Raw genomic sequence first — 21,785 nt, forward strand, 5'->3', positions numbered from 1 at the left:
TTGATGGGCACGGACGAATTTATTGTATTGAGCTTGCTCAAAGGAGGTTACCCCCTCGAGGTGGCCTGCGATCAGTAGATTCATTCTGAGTTCTGCTATCACTTTGTATTCTGTTATTTCGAGCATTCTCACGATATTGCTATAAGGAGGTTCATCACATAATCATCTAACATAAAGGATTTGGGTATTTCCATAATGAAGCATTTGTAGTGCACAAATCTTGATCGTGACTCACAAAGCTCCCACCATTTTTTGGAATGATGTGTAGTGGCAGAGGTGTCTAAGACATATAAAGGCACTTGCATGAGCAAAAATGGTCGAAATCACTAGAGCTAATTCAAAATCCTAAGAGCTAATCCAAAATCACCAAAGTTCAATATGAGCAACCCTAATGAACCCATCACTTAGCCCTAGAAGGATTATGTTGGATGGATGGATACCTATCCAACTCAATGGGTCATGCTTTTGGATCTGGCCCGAGAAACATTTGGCTATGAAGACCACATGAACAAGAGTCTACCTATGAAGACCGCATGAACATGAATCAAATGGCAACTCAATAATCTGGCTCAATGGTGATCCATAATCTGTAATCTGGTAGCTAATTTGAAATGCTATGGAGACCACATGAACAAGAATCAAAGGGCAACTCAATAATCTGGTTTAATAGTGATTTGTAATCTGTAATTTGGTAGGTAATTTGAAATCACCAAAGAATAAATGAAAAAATTATTAAACTCATGAAACACGTACTCGAGCCTCTATTTTTGTTAGTCAAAACTCTATTATGACTCAAGTTGTTCAAAATTTTGACCAACTTGGGAAAGCTTTGCATATTTTCAACTTGGACAAACTAAAGTTGGTTGAAATTTTGACTAAAACGAGAAAATAAATTTTTTTTTTGACCAACACAGGAATGAAAACAAAAAATAAAGAGGATTCATAGCTTTGGCCAAAAATTTTGGTAGAAAAATAGGTGCAAATGTACTAGTGTTAGTTATGTTGAATAGCTAAAGGATTTTCCCTCACTTATCTTATTAAGTTCATAGGTCATGTTATTAGCTATTTCAAGTCTATTTTGTTTGCATAAGCATAGAAGATCTAGGGGTTTTCATCTGCTAAATATAGATTCAAATTTATGGTTTTGGCAATTGGTCACATAATGGAATCTATAGGTTCACCCAACTAAGTCTTGGAGATCATAAAGAAGAAGAAGGAGTATAGCCTTATAGCTACCCCCAATGTCTAATAGGTATGTTGAACATGGTCATTAGCTACCTCTAGATGTATTTGTTCCTATCATTAGGTTATTCAAAAACCATAAATTTGGGAGCCAACAAAGTGGTTTGCTATTATGCATTGATAAGTTGATGTTCATTATTTAATAAATATTTATGGATTGGTTTGTATTTTTTATTCTATTCTTAGTCCTTTTGTAAATTCCTTAGGTTTATACTAGTTTGTTGTCCTAGACAAGACTAATTTTGTAAAAATGTCTCCTACTTGAGTTCTCATGGTGAGAATCCCATGGCCACTTGGAATCAAGTAGTAGACTCTATAAATGTTATAAATATGAACTTTGGAGTGTAGGCTTTCTATTTTTTCCTTCATGCCCTAGGTGAGTGTTGAGGCATTTAGGATAGTCACTTATGCAGGAAAATAGAAAGAAAACTTGCTAAAAGATTGGTTTGTGCCAATTAAGAGTTGGAGGAGGAAGAGTTGTGAGTCCTTGATAGGTGGTTGCAAGGAGGAACAAAGAGTAGTTTCATAAGGCTCCAAAAGAATGCCTAGAACTTAGACTAGTCCATAAGCCCTATAAACCCTAAAAAATAGTGGTTTGCTAATAGGCACATGTATAGATGGTATTGGAACCCAAGACCTAGGAAATCTTGGAGGTTAGGAGAGCCTTAGAAGGAATCCCAATGAAAGTTGGGGGCTCATTTGACAATTTTTAAGTCTAAACTAAGTTTCCTATTTCTAGGAGGCCTAATTGGCGGTAAAAAGGCTACAAGGCCTAAAAGCCCAAAACCAAGGGATTGGTTAGAATATCAATAAAAGATCCATGTCTAATGGATAAAATTAGGCTCAAATAAGGGATATGTTATTTGGAGTGCCATTTCCAAGTTCCCAAACCAATTTGAGGTACAATGAGCAACTAGAGTCCATGGGTCCACAGGGAGGTTGATGAGAATTGTGAGAGGGTTTGAAGTTGGTGGAGAGGTCTATTAGGAGGTGAGGGATCCTTGAAGTGATCTCTAGGTAGGGGTAAAGTAAGCTACCCTAACAAGACCAAGAGAAAGGTCTTAATAAGAGCTAGAGTACTCTAGAAGGATAGATCTCCCCATCATCTGGACTAAAAATATACTCATCAAAAGGTATGAGAATATAAGCTTCAATGCTCGCACCTTTAATCTTTGCAATCTATGCTAGAGTAATAAGGATTATATAGACATTCTAAAAGATAGTGTAAGATTCTATCAAAAATTAACATATGACCTTCTTTTAACCCAAAATGATATTTGTGATCAATTAAAACTAGGGCATGTGGAGCACAAATCACATTCCAACCTCATTCTAAATTTAGAATATAAAGAGAATCATATTAAGAAGACTCAAAGATAAGAAAATAAAAAAGACAGTCAAAAGAAAAATGGGAAATATATTTCAGATCAATGTGATGGTTTTTCATAAAGTCATAATTAGCTAGGTAACATAGAGAGAAACATAACCAAGAACTATAAGCAACTAATATCGGAAGGAGTATTAAGATGAGACATGGAAAATACGATTAAAAAGATTGGAGAAGAACTAAAAAATAAAAATACTATAATTGAGAATTTGAATACTATGGGAAAGGACCTATAAGAGAATCAGACACCAGACTATGACAATAGTAGTCCATCTCTTTCACCAATTATGCCTCCATCAACATCAGAGTAGTAGATCAACATTAGAATTGGAGAAAAAACAAAGAAAAGACCATTAAGTCTTTGGAAAACACCAAAAAAAGGAATAAATCCCTTTCAAGATTTAGATTTAGAGGAGGCACAAAAGCGGAAATGCAAGGGCCATACCAATGACCACAATATCCCACCAGAAGTGGAGTCTATACTAAATTTGATGAACTTGGTAGAAACTAAAGATCAAGAACATATCAAAGGGTCAGAGTCAAAAGGTAGAATTGAATCAGAGAATTTACAATCATGGGAAGAATTTAGTATATTAGAAAATATAGAACTAGATACAAAGGATAAGGAAATTAACATAACTACAATTCTTTTCTCAGAAGGAATTATTGCAGAAGCAGTTGAATTAAAGGCAAGAGATCAAATAATCCAAGAACTAGAAGAAGAGGAAGAAGATTTGTAAATAGATTCATCTCCTTCTACTAACATGAATATTAATGAGAATATAAATAAAATGGGAATTTTCATGAATCAAGATGGGCTCAAAGCTCCAAAATGTGGCAAGGCAAGTAGGAAAAGGGGTAGAAAATCTCTAAAAGAACTCAAAGATGCAATAGGTCAAGCTAAAAACTAGAAAAAGATTAATGATATGCTAAATATTAGGAAGGGGGGGGGTCCTTCCCATAAAATAATGAAGATCATGTCTTCGAATGCTAGAGGACGAAAAGACCCTAGCAAGAAGTGCTTATTAAAGCATTATCTGACATTATTCAAATCCAACTTAATATTAATCCAAGAAGCCAAACTCAATAAAGAAGAAGGGGTTAAACTAGAAATGAAACTAAGAAAATGCAAAATGGATCTCATTGAGTCAAACGAGGCTTTGGGAGGAATCGGGATAATCTGGAATCAAGGAAAAATAAAATTTGGCTAATTAGCTATGAGTAGACATTGGATGAGAGGTACAATCACAAAATTTAGACACAAGATTTAGCTAACTATTATAATTTTTTATGGACCCACAAATACAATAGATAAAAAAGAAGTATGGATAAAAATTAGTAAGTTCATAGTAGACAACCTTGACAACAACTTTCTAATTAGAGGAAAGTTTAACATAACTACAAATATAGAGAAAAAACATGGAGGAATTCGGAAGGTATGTCAAGAAACTATATATTTCAAAGAATGGATTGAAAATAATAATCTTATAGATGTTCTTACCAACAATGATATCTTTACATGCAATAATAGAAGAGTAGGTTTATGGAAAGTATAAAAAAGATTAGGCAAATTTCTAATAAAAGGTGACCTCAGAACACTCATTTTGACCTTTCATGCTTACATTCTTCCCCTAGTTAATTCAAACCTTTATCTAAAAATATGGTTTTTAGACAATAACCTAAAGGATAACATTAAAAAATGGTGGTTAGAATGCATGTTCAAGGGATCCAAAATGTTTATAACTAAAAAGGATTAAGGAAAATGTATTAAAATGGAACAAAACATATTTCAACAATATATTCAAAGAAAAACTAACTAACGATGAAGAACTTAAAAAATTAAACAAAACAATCATAAACAAGGTATGGACAATGATAAATATATAAAAGAAAAAGAGTTGCTTGGAAAACAAGAAATTCTATTAGCTAAACAAGATATTTTTTGGAAACAAAAATCAAGAGAAACATGGCTATCTGAAGGAGATCATAGCACCAAATATTTTCATAATAGTACATTAAACAACCATAATATTAATAGAGTAACTAAAATTAGAAATAATGAAGGCAACTCAGAAGAAGATCCCAAAAGAATAGCAAATATTTTGGTAAAATATTAAAAAAATATCCTTAATAATTATGAAAGCTCTAAAGGAACAACACAAAGTAAAATGCTTAGTGTTATTCCCAAAATCATTATGAATGAAGATAACAAAATGCTTAACAAACCTTTTACAATGGAGGAAATTCAATCAGCCCTATTTAAAATGAATTTGGTCAAATCTCTAGGTATAGATGGCTTTCAAGACTTATTTTTTCAATAATGTTGGAGCATACTCATAGAAGATCCATGGAAGATAATAGTCTAAGCCACAAGAAATGAAGGTTCCGTGTTAACAAAAATTAATCACACAATCTTGGCTCTCATTCCCAAAAAATTGGATGCTAAAGACCCAACACATTTCAGACCCATAGCTCTTTGCAATACCATCTATAAAATTTTATTGAATCCCTAGTTTTTAGACTTAAATCAATCCTTCCCAAACTTATATAAGAAGAAAAGATAGGATTTTTTCCTAAAAGATCAATCCTAGAGGGTATAATCACAATTCAAGAAATTATTCATTCAACACAATGTAATAAAGAAACATGCATGTTTCTAAAATTAGACATTCAAAAAGAATATGTTATGGTAGATTGGAGATTCCTCTCTAAAACATTAGAAGCATTCAGATTCTCTCATTAATGGATTAATCTCATATTTAATTACATCTTGTCTCCCAAAGTTTATATTCTTGTTAATGGCTCTCCCAAAGGATTCTTTAACATATCAAGAGGATACAACAAGGAGATCCTATCTCCTCCTTATTTATTATTATGGTGGAAGCTTTCTTATGATCCATAAAAAATTCTTAGGAAGAAGGGAATATTAAAGGCATAAAAGTGACAAAAATATTCCTATATAACCCATCAACAATTCGTATATGATACTATACTACCTGGCACCAACTCTTTGATAGAAGCACAAAACTTTCAATTAATCATACAAAATTACTCAAAAGCCTCTGGGAGAAAGGTAAATGCTGAAAAATATGAAATATTCTTCATCAACATGTCACCCACACTAGAAATCACATTTAAAACATGATGGAGTAAAGAAAGGGCACATTCCAATGCAAATATTTAGGCATCCCTTTAGAAAAACATAATAGAAACCCCAAATCTTGGGAACCCATTCTAGGAAAAATTGATAATCAAATATCCAATTGGAAAGGGAGATGGTTAACCAAAGTAGGCAAAGCAACTAAAATCAAAGTTTTTCTATCATCCATCCCTTCTTACTAACTTTCTTGTCTCCCCCTCCCAATAGGCATTAACAAAAATAGGTAGGACAAACTATTATGGGCACCATCTAAAGGAAATATCTATAGAATTAAAAAAGGTTATGAAATCCTTAATAACACCCACTACAAGGAAGATATATATATAGCCCTTAATCTGTGTTGGGATCCTTCTTGCCTTCCCAAAGTAGGCATCTTCATATGGTCTACAATACAAAAGAGAATATTAACTATTGATCACTTCACCAAACTTGCCTTTGAAGGTCCATCAAGGTGTTCCCTTTACAAAGCTCAATTAGAAGACACAAATCATCTACTATACCAATGCTCATATTCTAAGAAAGATTGGGAATGACTTAGGAAAAAATTAAATTGATTAGTCCTTCTCCTAGAAAATTTAGAGAGCCTTCTAAAAAATTGGCCTAATCACCACAAGGAAAAATTATATAGAAAATTATGGAACATTTCACCTTCCATTCTAATTTGGGAACTATGGAAAGAAATAAATAGAAGAATTTTTAATGACTTTTTCTTATACATCCCCTTGTTTCTCAACAATGTGGAGGCAAGCATTCGTGAAGTTATGAACAATTACTTAAGAAGATCAACTTAGGAAGAAGGAACATTTTCAGATTGGAATGTAGAGATGAAGAAAAATTGGTCTAACCTAATCAATCCTCCACTAATATACACCAAGAAAAGAAAAACCATAAAGCTTACAAAGATTGTATATAGAAACCACCCCCACTAGGATGGACACAAATCAATTTTGATGGAGCATCTAAAGGTAATCTGGACAAAGAAAGAATATGATGCATCTTACATACAAATACCAGAAATTGGATAATCAAACATTTTAAACCTATTGGATAAGTATCAAATAACATAGAGAAACTAGAAGCTCTTAAAGAAGGGTTAAAACTGAGCTTGGAATGTGGCATTCATATACTTATTATTAAAGGTGATTCCCAAATTATTCTCAATGCATAGAAGAAGCAATCTACCCCAAAATGGTGTATCAATTCCAAATTGGAAATGGTTCTGCCTTTATTAGACTTATTTGAAGAAATTAGAATTCAACACATTTATAGAGAGGGAAACAAAGAAGATTATCTCAGCCAATATCAGTGTTAGTGGAATAGATTCCAAGGTCGAGCCTTGAATCCCTAGAACTCCTATTTTTTATTCATTTCCCTATTTGGTTTATTTATTTTTATTTATCCCTTTCCTATTATTTTCCTTATATATCTTTTTTTCCTTTCTTATTCTCGCCTCATTTTCCCCATACCTATCATTAGACCTAGCATAGCTTGTTTGGTCTTATTGTTTTTTATCTTTGCCTTTATGAGATTCTTGTTTTGCTCCTGTTTTAATCATTATAGGGTGTTTTTGGGAATGTTCCTCCCATTATTAGCTCCACCTGTCTCTTTCCCTTCATGGTGTTTTATATGGCTTCCTTTTATGATGCCTTTTCTATCTATGATGTCAATGCTTTCTAGATGGTTCCAAGGTTAAACAAGGTTCATTTAAAGTGAGTTGGGTTGCTATTTTCCTTCATTCTTCTTTCCCAGCACCTGGAATTCATCAGCAACAATTTTCTTTAAGCTTATTTTTTCCTAGGATGGATTTTGCAATTAACATGTTTCACATATTTGAAGTATGTACTATGGCTTTTGTAAGTTTGGTGAAGCTCAAATATTGGAATAGATTTCTCAACCTAATGGATGATATGACCGAGGTAGCCATTATCAAAGTTTTAGGTGAAAGATCCTTTAACTATGACTTTACCTAGCATACCGATAGTTCTATCATAGGTTCCTTTTTTTCTTGCTTGGAAAAAGTCCAGATATCCCATTACGATATCATTCATCTTTGTTACAATTTGTTTCATCCAACTTGGCTAGATGGACTAGAGGAAGCAATCCTTAATATAGATGAGAAATTGAGGATCCCCTTTGTAGAGGAATACATGTCTCACCCTCCTAGAAGCTTTGCCCATGTCATTGTTCTTAGAAGCCCCATTTTGTGTATTAGAGATTTGACTATGCTCAATAGGGAATGGCTAAAGATGCAAGCCAATGCTACATTTCTACTAAGGTGGAGAGGAATTGTGGAGAACTAGGATAGAGAATGGCTCATCAATTACCTTAGAATCTTTGACTCGTACATTGAACTAATGATTGAAATTATGGATCTTGACAAATTGGATTTTATCATGCCAAATTTCAATAAGTCTAGCCATGAAAAATTGACCTTTGTCCTTTCTCTTGGAGCTCAGCCAACAGAAGTTGATGAGCTTGATTACCTCATTATGGTTTATTGGAAACTCAAAGAGTAATCTTCTTAGTTTTGGCTCGTTCTTTTTTTCTTCTCTCTGGGCTCTTGTTTTATGCTCCCTTCCAGTTAGGTTTTTTCATTGAGGATGTTTTTCCCTTTAGATATGTGTCTCTAAGAAATTTTTTAGCTCCTTTATGCTCTGTTTTGTTTTTTTTGGCCTGACTTATCTGTTTTGTCTTCAGTCCTCTATTCTTTGGCTTCCCCTATGATTCTTTTGAGATTATGACTACTAGGTCTCTAGTTTCTCTCTGTATACATGTAATCTTCCATGAATATATATATAATTATGATACTTTTGGATTTAGTGCCTTTTTCATCACTTTTTAATGGATGATAGTTGACAGTATTTCTAGGTTTGGCTCTTCTGCCATAGATTAGTGGATCCACCAATCCTTCTTCCAATTTTATATTTCTTTAGCTTCATCTAACATTAGGAAAGGAGATTGAGAAACCTCATTATTGAAAGACTCTTTGTGTTCCTCTGTGGTTAATTCCAATAAATTGAGCATTATGCAAGGACTACTTTTCCAAGCATTCAATCGTTCTTCTTTCAAGTATTTTTCCATCCAATTCTCCCTAGGTGCTAGTTGAATATGAAAATAATTTTTCAAATAGGCAATATTTCTTTTTCACAACTAGTAGCCAATTGACTAAATGATTATAGTCAAATGTTGATATTAGTGGGTAGAGGGGTATTAGCTACCAGACAAGATCAACATATAGACATTCCTCTCTGTATATTTGCAAAAAAATTATCTATGTTTCCTAGATATTTTTCCTTAAAGAGTCTTTTATAGAGAACATTAATATCTGGTATATTGAATTCAGCTAGCACCCCAATAGTTATAAACATAGCTGGTATATCACTTGGTACACAATACCAATCTATATTATTGACGAACTCCTTTCCCAAGATTTGATATAAAACCTATTGGATTAGAAAATGATTATTTAAGAGAACAATTGTCAGATGAGTACTAGAAATCAACTCATCAAAATCCATTTTAGGAAACAACCCCTTCAGCTTTATTAAAGTATTCATCATTCCTAGGCTTGATGCTTAGTTTGTTCCCCCCATTAATTATATTCGTGATTCACTTTTATAACCAAACTTTGGAAAGCTAATAGTTGACTCTTTTTAGTATCCCAAATTCTTGAGACTCTTCATCTACCTCCCCTCCTTATCAACTTCCCAAGAGTAATCAACAAAGTAGATCAATAGTCTTGACTAAATTAAACAAAAATAGTAGACTATGGTAACTACTTCCTTAATTATTGGTATTATTAGATATATACCATCGTAATTTTAATATCCAATTAACTTGATTATCATTATCAGGTTTCTCTATATAGCATATTAGTCAAATCAATAGCAATCAAAAATTGTGTTCACTTAAGAATAAATTCTATGCATTTTTTGAAGCCTAATTCACACAGAATTAATAAAGAAACCTAAGAAAATGAACAAAAAATATAATGAAATATTTTGAAGAGGTATAGTGGATGAGAAAATGTTATTCATAATTAATAAATAACCATTATACATTAATTAGAATAAAAAAGATTAAAAGTAACAAAATCAAAAATTTAATCTATAATATAAAAATGAAAATTAGCTTAGATAGATTCAGAGAATTGGGTTGGAGAATTTTTCAAGTAACTTCTTTTGATAGCCATATATACGAGGTGGTGCTTGTGTTACAAATGTAGAAAAATAGGAATAGTAGGAAGGAATGTGATATTACAAACATCTACATAATACAAGGTGAGGCTTGAGAAATAGTTGTGATTTAAAGACCAAGCGGGAAATCACTAAACAAGATCCTTGTCAAAACAAAAAGGATCCTCTCACCTAATATGAAGTTATCTAGAAGCGAATGCCCTTCAATAGAATTTATAAATAGGGGTATGCCCCTTTTATTATTTGTAACAATATAGCACTTATGTCTAGGGCAAGATTGGAGGTTTTCTTCTCTATTCTTACTTACCAATGCCTGTTTGAATGAAGACTTTGTATCTTACTTATTTTTTATTTAATATAATATATAAGGTTTTGACCTTTTATCAATCCAAAAAAAAGAAATATTAAATCTTTAATATTTTAATATTTTAGTTATCTTTTTGTCCAACTTCTTAAGTTAGACTTTTAAATTAAATCTTTTAAACTGAAGCGCATATTTAATTAATTTCCAATTAGTTAAATATCATTCAATTTATAATTTATCTTTAACCAATTTTCCAATTTAGATTTCCAAATTAAGTCTTCTAAATTAAGCACATATTTAATTAGTTTCTAATTAATTTAATATTCTCATATTTTAATATTTTTTGATCAAATACTATTTAATAATTCTCAATATTATATGATTGACCCAAATATTATAATTAAATCATTTACCAACTAAATCACATAGCCAAATCCACATAAAAGAAACACTACAAAAACTAGCCAAAGCTCAAAATTAAACAACACAAGCAAAGATAAAACTCATGGGTTTAAAAAAGGTGAAAACTCAAATACATGTCCTCCTTCTCAAGACAAGCAATTAGGTTATGGCTAGGATTAGACCTAAACATTATCTCTCTATTCTTACCATTGAGTTATTGTGATAAGCACACTCATCCTTGCAATTCAAGAAAGTCAATGCCCGCTACCTGCAAATCTATATAAAATATGAGAATGTATATATATATATATATATATATATATATATATATTAAATAGATAATGGAAGGGAGTGGTACATCATGTAGATCCTGGCTAGTAGGTAACTATGACTTCCTCCCACAACCATATTAGACACATCAAACATAAATGTAAAATAAACACAGGTGCCATACACATGTGCAAGTATGAGGTAAGTATAATAGTAAATCCTAAATATAAATAACATCATATTCTAACAAGAATATTTATCATCATGAGGACATGATAAACATCTTTCTAAGACACACCATATGGCATCATCATAAATATAATTTCATTAGCTAAGTAAGAGAAATTTAAGCATCATCACTACAAGTAGAAAATTATTACAACCTAACATAAACAATTACTCAACATATAAAAGTATTGCATTTCAAATATCAAATAAGGGAGCTAACACATCTATAGAAGAGTCATATAGAACTTTAATAACTAAGTCTATAATGATAGCAAATGGGGGGTATTACAATTAGAGGAATTTGATAGCGCATACCACTTAGAACTCTTTACAAAATTTATAAGATTTAGACTTCCACTAGAGAAAAATTACCATGCATTCTTTTTTGAACAACCTTTGTTACCACAACTCTTTCTTTGTGGGCAGCTACACCATATTTATTAACTCTACCATCAACTCAAGGAACTTTAAAAGACTTCTTCACTACATGTTTTTCTTCTTGATCCAAAAGATAGCCATATTTAGGTTAGAAAATTGATAGAAAAACTCTATCAATGTCATCTCAATTAATGGTAGAAAAGCATCTCTCAAAATCATCCAAGCAACCAATGTCCTCACACATTTTCTTAGAGAAACTTGCAAAAGTTCTAATTTTAAAGTAACATACCTAGAGTGCATGAAGAACCTTTACATGAATGACTCCCTCAGTTACTCCAACATTTAGAATGCTAGGTGTCTCTAAGACACCAAAATGCCAATATCTAGACTAGGTTTTGCTATTTCTAAAAGTATACATTCCAAGCCCTTATTTTCTTCCCTAATGCCATGCACCAATATAAAAAGTAATTCTATACATTTATTTGACTTAGATTGGAAATGTAATTTATTCTTGACTTTAGTTTCTTTGAGTCATTTTATAAACAGTTGGCATGTACACTCATGCAATCATAGTATTCCATGAGCATATGTTTCTCATAAGTATTTCATCAAACATTTGGCATGCATTTATTAAATAACCACTTTTGCATAAATAGGAATTAGCAATTATCCAAGAAAAAAAATTAATCAGTTTAGATAAATTCTTGTAAAAATAAATTTAAATTCATAATTATTTTAAACAGAAATGAATGGCTAAAGTTTGTGTCATTGTACAAATTTCCTTGTGAGTCATTTTGGTTTTGTCATACCACATTTATTGTAGGATTTATCTGGCCTTTATTATGCCTCCAGACAACTTTGGCCCAGTAGTTGATGATGGTGTTGGAGCTGTTGTTGTGGATGTTAATGACTCCTTCGAGAAAATTGTGTCGCAAGTTCATTTCAAAAGTGTTTCACGAGGTAATTCCTCCCCCAAAATTGTTCTTAACATTTATAATTTTGATAATGTTATGTATGGCTAGAGATCATACCCTGATAGGTTATTTTGCAGGTCATACTTCTTTTGAAAGCATGCTCAAAGAGTGGGTCACCAAGGCCTAAACTCTACATGGATTATGGCTAGAAGGCATTGAAAGCTTTACCAAGGGCTTTTTTCCTATTTCTCTTTGGTAACCCTAGTTGGGTTGACCAAATATTCTATCATGGTCCTTGGTTGGTTAGGTCTTCCCTCTTAGTTTTCTAAAGGTGGTCTTGATATTTTACAATCTTGGATGATAAGAAACTTGGAGTCTCCATTTGGGTTGAAGTTATAGGTCTCTCTATGCCTTGTTGGACCTTCATGTAGGATTTTTTTAAAACCCTTGGCCAGGTGGTTTGAATGGAGTTGCCAAAGTTTTATAATGCTCATCGTCAAAGGAGGATTTGCATAGAAATTGACCTTCCATGGGATCTCAAAAAATTGTGGAAATCCAGGTGTGTGGCACCACCTTCACTCAAAAGGTACTCTATTTGAATTTACCCAACAACTACTACTGGTGCTAGATTTTTGAGCAGAAAACCAAGGATTTCCTATTGGTTGAGTGCAACAAATAGCCTCCCAAGGAGGTTCATCTAGTTATGTCTTAGAAAAAGGAATAATAGATGGTGGCTACATTCAAGGTAAAACTCCAACAACTCCCAAAAGACTCCTAAGGAGGTTCATCTAGTTGTTTCTTAGAAAAATGAATAATGGATGGTGATTACATGCAAGGTAAAACTCCAACAACTCCCAGAAGACTCATGTTGTTTCCTTGGTGTCTTCTACCACTTTAGTAGTAGCCAATGTGGTTTCAATTTTTAAACCTACTTTGATGCTACCCAATTCAGACCCTGCTCCTTAGGGCAACATGGAAGCTTTTGCAAGTTCTTCTTTGCCCACTTGGGTCCCCACACTAGAGGATACTTCAATGATTGTGACCTAGTCCCTTCATCATAGCCATAGCCTAGATGGACAGTTTGAGGATACTGATGGCATGGAGAAACAAAGTTTAGTCTCTTTAAGAGATTTATCTCCCCCTATCAAATCCATAGTGGATTTATTGCATAATAATTTCTCCTCCATTGAGGATGTGGATGACATGCACGAGATTTGTCATGAATTTTCTTTTATGGAATGTTTGGGGTCTCACAGATCTCCCTAGGAAATATCTGGTTCATGACATCAGATGAAGGTTGGGTCACCTTGATATCATTTTTCTTCAAGAAGTTAAAATTTCTTGATTTCTTCTTAACTCAACCTATTGTGTTATATGGACTAATAGTTCCATATTTTCTTCCCAGCATGGAGCTAGTCGAGTTGGTTTAGTTACTCTTCTTTCTCCTCATTTTATTTCTTCTATAATTTTGCATGGTTATGACCCCATGTAGAGAATTTTTTGGCTTTTGTTGTCTTTTCATAATCATTCCTCTAGCATAGTTAATGTTCATTCCCCAAATGATGTTGTCAAAAGATGGATTTTACATTTTTGCTAGATAGATGGGGTGATGACCTAATTTTTCACCTAGTGAAAAATTTTGTGATATCCTTTGAAAATTAGGAAGAAATTTTGTTTAAGTTTCTTAGGGTATCTAAAAATATGATTATTCCTCATGAAAAAATTCTACAGAAATAACAATGTCTCATTTTTTGTTGAAATTTCTCATAAAGTGACATACAAGTATAAAATAAGGATGCATGAAAAAAAATTGGTTATATGTTGATTTTATATCCCTAAGTCATTTGATCATTTGGAACATTATAAGTCAATATCTTTAAAAGTGTTTTAAGTTGCGATGTCACGAAATCCTTTCAATCACTTCATTATTGTGGTTTGAGATCTAACTATTTTAGAAGCTACGAAGTGGTCATCAAAACGGTCATCATGACATTGCATATGTTAGTGCTAACTATCAAGTTAGGGTTACAAGGGTATGATTCACTAAAAATTACATGAATGAAGGTGTAGGAGATAATCATGACAATTAAATTTTGAGTGATCACATCCTCGCATATAGTACTTGAGATTATAGTTGTGAAGTAGAGAAAGCTTACAGTCACAATTTTCTAGTGTCAAATTTGTAGTTAAAGTTTAAGGTTGTGAGGCCATGAAACAAAGAAAAGGCTAAAATTAAATAGCTATTGCTCTATTACAAGCAATCAAATAAAATTTAAAATCTAAGTCATGAAGGTATGAAAGGTAATAGTCGCAGTTAAGTTCAAGGTTATCACTTCATCACCTACCATTAAGAGTGCTCCATGGTTAAGGTGGAAAAGTAGTGATATATGGTCATTGCATCATTGTCAAGTTTGATCATTAGTTAAAATATTAAGTTACGAGGTTGGGAGTAAGGTAACTGTTAACTTCAAATGGATATTGCAAAATTGTGGGTGGAAAAAAAGTTAAGATGTTTTAAGTTGCAAAGCAGTGACAAAGAGCTAGGACAATTAAAGTTTAAGCCATCATAGCTTCACAAGAGGTTAAGTTTGACTTAAGGTCAAGGTAGTGAAGTGGCAAAAGTTAATAAATCACAGCTTGGCATGGTTAAGCTATAAATATAAATTCTGAGTTGTAGAACTACAAAGAGACTATAATAATTAAAAGAAATAGCTATTGCACCATCGCAAGGTCTAAGTTGTAGTTAAAGTTTTGGTTCATTAAGCCACGAAACGTGATAGCGGTTAATCAAGATAGTCATCCAAACATTGCATGGTTTAGAGAAGCCTTGTGTTTGGAAGTTTTAAAGAGGTGACAAGGTTAAAATACAAGTCATCGCACCATCACAAGAGATGAAGATGTTAAGTCCTTGATTGCAAAGAAGTTGCGAAAAGGCTAGTATGAAGGGTTTCACTACTTCGAAAGTGAAAGTGAAAGTTAAGAATGTAGAGAGTGATATTACAATAAGATGTCAGATAGTTGTTTCATTAGATCACTGTGGTTAGTAAATTGAAGTGATGAACAATTGCGAAGAAGTGATCAAGGTTAAAATGAAGAGATCATTATTTCACATGCCCATGTGGTCAACAATGAAATAGAGTTGCAAAGAGGCAAATAAAAGGAAGTGCAACATTACCTACTTAACATAGCAGTTAGGGATCAAGTGGCAAGGCTACAAAATAGTTAAGATAGCTTTCCTCACATCATCATAGCCAAAAATAAAGGAAGGCAAAAAAAGGTGGCAAAGTGGCAAATAAAAAGAATTGCAACTTTGTAGTCTCCAGTTTTAAAAAGCATAAAATAGTTTTAAATGGCCATGTCCATGCTAGAAAAAGGAGATGTGAGATAGAAATATGAATAATGAAAAAGTGAAGATATTGCCAGTTTTTTAAGGATTGATAGGATTTAAAGTGTGTTGGTTTTAAATGTCATTAATCCCACACTCCATTTGTAGAAATTGATAAATTCAAAGAAGAATAGTGATTTCATTACCAATTACAAAGAATTTAAGTATTAGAGTGATTTTAGAGTTGTAGAGAAAATTTCCAACATATAGCATTTAGAATTATTGAGATAATTTTGTAGAAATGGTCCAACAAGAAGGTGAATTGATTGCACAGGCATAGATTGAAGAGTCTACTTCAAAAATAAAGAGCCCTAGCTCATTTCTAGAGGAATAGATGCATATTCTACTTGGTTCTTCTAATGCATAGTCCGCAAATGATCACATGTTTAGAGATCCCTATGTATGTTGTAGACATGCAGAGGCTCCTAATAGGAATAGAAGTGAATTGTTTTGGTTCTTCTACAAAAATAGAACATAGAAGGTTCCAATTCCAAACCCTTGGACTAGAAACCTAGGAAGGCTAATTATTCCTAAGATCTTTATGGGTGTTGACCTAGTAAAGGAACTAATAAAATCTTACAATCCAGTTAGTAAGTCCTTCCATAGGAAAGAACAAAGCATATTCTTAGCACTAGATAAGGAAACATTTATAGTAGCCTTTGATTTGGGAGGTCCAATATTGTTTCCCATTGACATGGACAAATTAAATAAAAAAATTTAGAATCAGAAGACCGTCTACATGGGTATAGCAATGATAAGGCACCTCCCTATGTCTAGGAAAGAAAATGGGGAAATTCAAAAGAAGATGGAGGTTGAAGACCTTATGCCCTTGGAACTTTTCCAAAGATATATGCAAAAAAAAAAAATTGGTCTAAACAAAGCACTAGGTTCAGATGGAACCATGTATTCTCTTGGTGGACATTACATTATGGAATTGAATATCCAAGAACCTGGAACACAAATGTTGGTTATAATTTTGTGACTTATATCATCAATAAGATTCATGATGAAATTGTTGTTGCATAAGAGGGACAACTAGAGAACTTTAGGTTCCATCATTACTCCTTGATCATGCATCCACTCTTATTTAGAGATCTACAATTCATTGATCAGAGCTTCTTCAAGTGTATAGAGGAATGGGGAGAAAGGCTACATGTACAAAGATGGAAAAAGGTATGGAAAATATTATATCAATGTTCTAATGTTACTTATTTTTATAATGACTTTGTGCACCCCGTGTTGAAAATGATAGGATTTGTTAATGAGAGGAACCTAGAAGTGTTAGGAAGGTGGTTAAGTCCAATTCATGTTTTGATGTTTGGGAAACAATTATGGCATGACTAGAGAAGTGTTTTTCTATTTAAGGAATATATTGTAATCAGAATTTATGGATTCCCTTTGCCACCTCATATTATGCCAAAATATGTCCCAAAGAGGCTAGGATTTGTAGAAGTCTTTTGCCATTTAATTTCATTAAATAGAGAATGTCTAGGCCAAATTGTCAAAAAGGGAACATTTTTGTGTAGGTGTACCAAGGTTCCTACATTTTGATATAGGGAAGAATGCCATAGAGGAAAATGATTCTTTCCTAAGAAGCTTTAAGTTGCCAACTTGGCTAGAAAAAACATATGACCCCTATAATGTAGCGACGAATGCTTTAAGGTTAATGAGGGGATATACTTTAGCTCCAAAAAAGTGTTTATGGGAGGAGGATGCCATTGATGACTATTTAAATGAGAATGTGTGTATAGAAAAAATGATTAAATACAAAGATGTTCTAAGTTTTAAGTAGGAGATGAAAAAAGCATATCCATCATTTAAGGGATACTATCCTAAAGTAGACTACTTTTCTAGGCTTGACAAGTGTGTTCCAAACTTTGATGAAATATCAACACAAGTACTAGAGGAGATAAGAAGGAAAGTTGATCCTAAGTCCTCTGATGAAGACATTATTGTAGATGTCAGTGATGGCATGGAGGATTTGGTTGAAAGTTCAGAATGAACTCAAGAGAGAAGAAAGAAGTAGAATATGGTAGAAATTAATCAAAAGGCCCAACAAAAAGCCTTATAGATCTTACCACGAAAGAGCCAATATTTTGATAATGTGAGGAGAAATTATCTGATAGCTCAAGTCACTAAGATTAGCAAAGGGCTAAAATATTATAGCTACAAGCTCAAATGATTGATGACATAATCATTGAGGCCAATGAATTTATAACTAATGAAAATTTCATCAAAATTGAAGACTTCAAAAGCTTCTTATTTATGCTAAAACAAAATGAGTTGTCTTTGTTGATGAAACCAAGTGAATTTGATAAGGTAGTTGTTAAATTGGTAGAAAAGCTACAAGAGTATGATCGTGCTAGTGAAACCCTCCCTATGGAAGAGGCCAAAGAGACAATACAAAGGAGTGAAATGATTGTATTCCCAAGATGTGATATCAGTTCCTCATTTTTATAGATCAAATGAGGAGGTAGGACAAGAAAATCTCATTTGAAGATGAGAATTAGCAGGGGGAGTTAAGAGGGTCTGGGTATAACATTGATGCCCAAACCATGATTATATGGATTTTAGCTCTAGAATATCAAAAGACCACTCTCATGGAGATTAAAGAGTCCACTAAGGGAATCTCATATTTTGGAATGTGCACTCTATTTCTAGTAGCCAAATTTATGGATTGCAAACTTCAACAGTGCTATTGGGAAAGAACGGGATTGATGTCCTAGAGTAACAACTAGAAAGAGCCTATGAGAGGTATACCCAAGCCAGGAGGCACTATGAGGAAGAAATGAAGAAGACTTATTTCTTGGAGTAGAAAAATCTCAAATTAAAAAATGAGATAGTGCCATTGAAAATTATTGTTAGATTTTCTATAGAGATTGAAGACAAGGGCATACAAATAGAAGGATATGCACTTGAAATAAAAGATGTCACAAGCCAAGCTATGGCTATTGATGAAGAAGAATTGGAGTATGGAAAAGAGATGGAAATTAGGACTCTCGAGAATTTTCTAATTCACAAGATAGTTTAATTAAAACTTGTTTTATAAAATGTGCATAGCAATTATCTTGTTTTATAAGGGGCAAAATATAAATGTTCTAAGGAAATTGCTTTGTTGTCTCCTTTATTCACTACATGGGGCCCTGACACCCAATTCTTTGATAATCTTGTACCTATGCTGACATAGAAGAAGGCATTACCATGTAGGTAATGATCATTTCTTTTAGAAAAATGATTAATAAGGTAAAAGATTTAAATGGTTTCTTTTTGGGCAAGATGCAATTGATCCAAAAAAAGATGAAATTAATAGCTGCAAGAACACCAGATTTTGTACCCATCATTTTGGATAATGCTAGAGGAGTTAAGGAATGGATAGAATGGTTATCCTCTTTTGAATACACTCTAGGTTTATGACCTACTACAATGGTGAAGCAGATATTGTAGTAGTTTATGATTTAATTGATGTGTTATATAAGCCAGAGTTAGAGATGGCAAACATAACTCTAGATATTAAGGGTAAAATATATACAAAGTGGAACAAATACCTTGAAGAATTAAATGGAATAAGGAATTCCATTTGGCCTAATGTGGACACTGATATAGCTATTTGGGAAATTATAGCAAAGATAAAGGCCCTATGATCTAGGGATAGCAACCAGGCAGTTAAAGTCACAATTAAAGGCACAAGAGACAAAACAAGGTAAAGAGAAGGCAAGGAAAGTGATAGGTTATCAGAGTACAAACATATTTATAGTAAAAATTCCTAGATAAAGTGCCACCTGCTAATTTTGCAACTAATTCCCCAATTTTGTTTGAATACAAAGAATAACTGTAATACAATAATGTAAAAATATCTTTGTATATGTTTTCAAATAAAATTTTGACATGTGTCCTCCCATCTAAAGGTTTTTGCAAACCTTCTTATAAAATGATTTCCAAGATGTGGAGAGAGGGTTCAAAGTCTGTAGAATTTTAGTGTTCTTGCTATTACAGTCAGTTCAAATTTTGTGTCAATTGTATGTTGTATTCAATTTTGCAAGTCTGAGAATACAGTGAAGATTGAATGATTAAGTTTGTCACATTTTGAGTTATATTTTGAGTTTTATACCAGTAATGTATGGTTTTCAAGTAGAATTAATACAAAAGATAATTTATGCATATCGGCATCTCTAAATTTTGTCTCAATTTTCATGTATTTGTTATCTTGAGATTGAAATGAGAAAGGTTCTTTCAATTTAATGCAAATTAGATGAGTTGTAAATCATTTCATTGATTTCTTTTGATTCAAGGAATTAAGTAAGTTCTTTCATGAATTGATAGGGTTTCTAGGCATATGGGAAGGGATATCATAAGAATGAAATTTAGGGTTAATAGCTAACAAGTTTAATTGCAAGTCAATTAAATAGGTCTAGGGTTATTGGCTTGACTCTGGATAGCAATGGATAAGGCAATGGTCATTAATTCAGATGCAAGTTGATATAATCATGTGGTTGCATAATACACATATAAATCAAAATCATTTTTTTATTTATGTAATAAAGAACTAAATTGTTGGTCATTCCCTTGTTGTAATAGCTTTCTTGGAGTTATAGTTAGCTAATGTAACACATAAGTTAATTACAATATCAAGAAGATTGTTGACCATGTATCTGCTATAAGGGACATATCTAAAGAGAAGAATATTAGTGAGAAAATATTGAAGAAGAAAATCAAAGAAGAAGCCATCGTAATCTTTAGGTGCACCCGCCTTGGCCTTGCAGAGCATAAAGTGTAGAAATCCCATATGTTCTTTGTTCAAGTTGGTCTAGATCTAAGAGAATTTCTAGTGAATATGGGAACTAGCTAATGCTTAGGCATTTTCTTTATCTTCTGCATCTTGGTATAGGCTTTTCACAACCTATAGTTTTCTTTAAAACACCGAAAAAATGGTGACTTTTCTGGGGAGTTTATTAGAAAGGAATTAATTATGAAGTGTTGCAATCTCTGTTGTAAGCTATCCATTGGTAGTTATATATCCTCTAGTTTGAGCCTGTATTTTGACATTGATTCCTTTGTAATGACAAACCTTGAGAATTTGTGATAATCCATTACCCAAGATTTGTGTGATGTGTGGTATGCTTAAAAATGCCTTGTTTTCCATATAGATTGTATGTTCCCAAAGAATACAATATTAAAATCATCTAGGTTGGGTCCGTCTATTAGATCAATTTTTAGAAATACTTCTCCTACAAAGTATTCTTGTCTTTTAGCCATTATAAAAAAATTTCTTGATTTTCCTAACTAACACTCATAATAAAGTGAAGAATGGTTGATAGGAGAAGGAATATGAGATAATATGTTAGGGAAAACCCAGATACTCCTTTATACATAAAATTACCAAAGGGTGGTAAGAAGAATTGGCCTAAGAAGAAGGAGAAAACTAGTCATGCATGGAAATCAAAAGATAATTTTTAGTTCTAGCCTATAGCTGAGAAAGAAGTCTTGTCCCATAGCTCTAAATCTGAGAATACTAGGCTTCTTGATAATCTTTTTACTACACCTTTTCATGAAAATCATCCCTACTAGGACAAAATGTTGTAACCTATGGGGGATACTACTTTTAGATCTTGTAATTTAGGAGGAATAAATCAGCATATCAGGCCTAGAAGTGTTCAATCAAGTAGATCTCATCCTTTTTATGTTCCTTTCATTGAGAGAAACCTCATTGATTTGAGTGACCCTACAGAATCAAAAGCAACAACCACAAATCTTGATGATTTGCTTACTAAAGTGGAAATTCTGAGAAAAAAGATTGCTAAAGAAGAGGCCAAATGCATACATTTGGAGAAGAAGGAATAGATTTTCATGAATACTCTAATTGAGAGAGACAACTTGCTTAGGAGAATGACTTCCTTGCAAGAGTAGAATAAGAAGTTAGAA

Source organism: Cupressus sempervirens, chromosome 5, assembly GCF_028749045.1.
Source record: "Cupressus sempervirens isolate cs-2001-9-10 chromosome 5, ASM2874904v1, whole genome shotgun sequence".
Taxonomy (NCBI): Eukaryota; Viridiplantae; Streptophyta; class Pinopsida; order Cupressales; family Cupressaceae; genus Cupressus; species Cupressus sempervirens.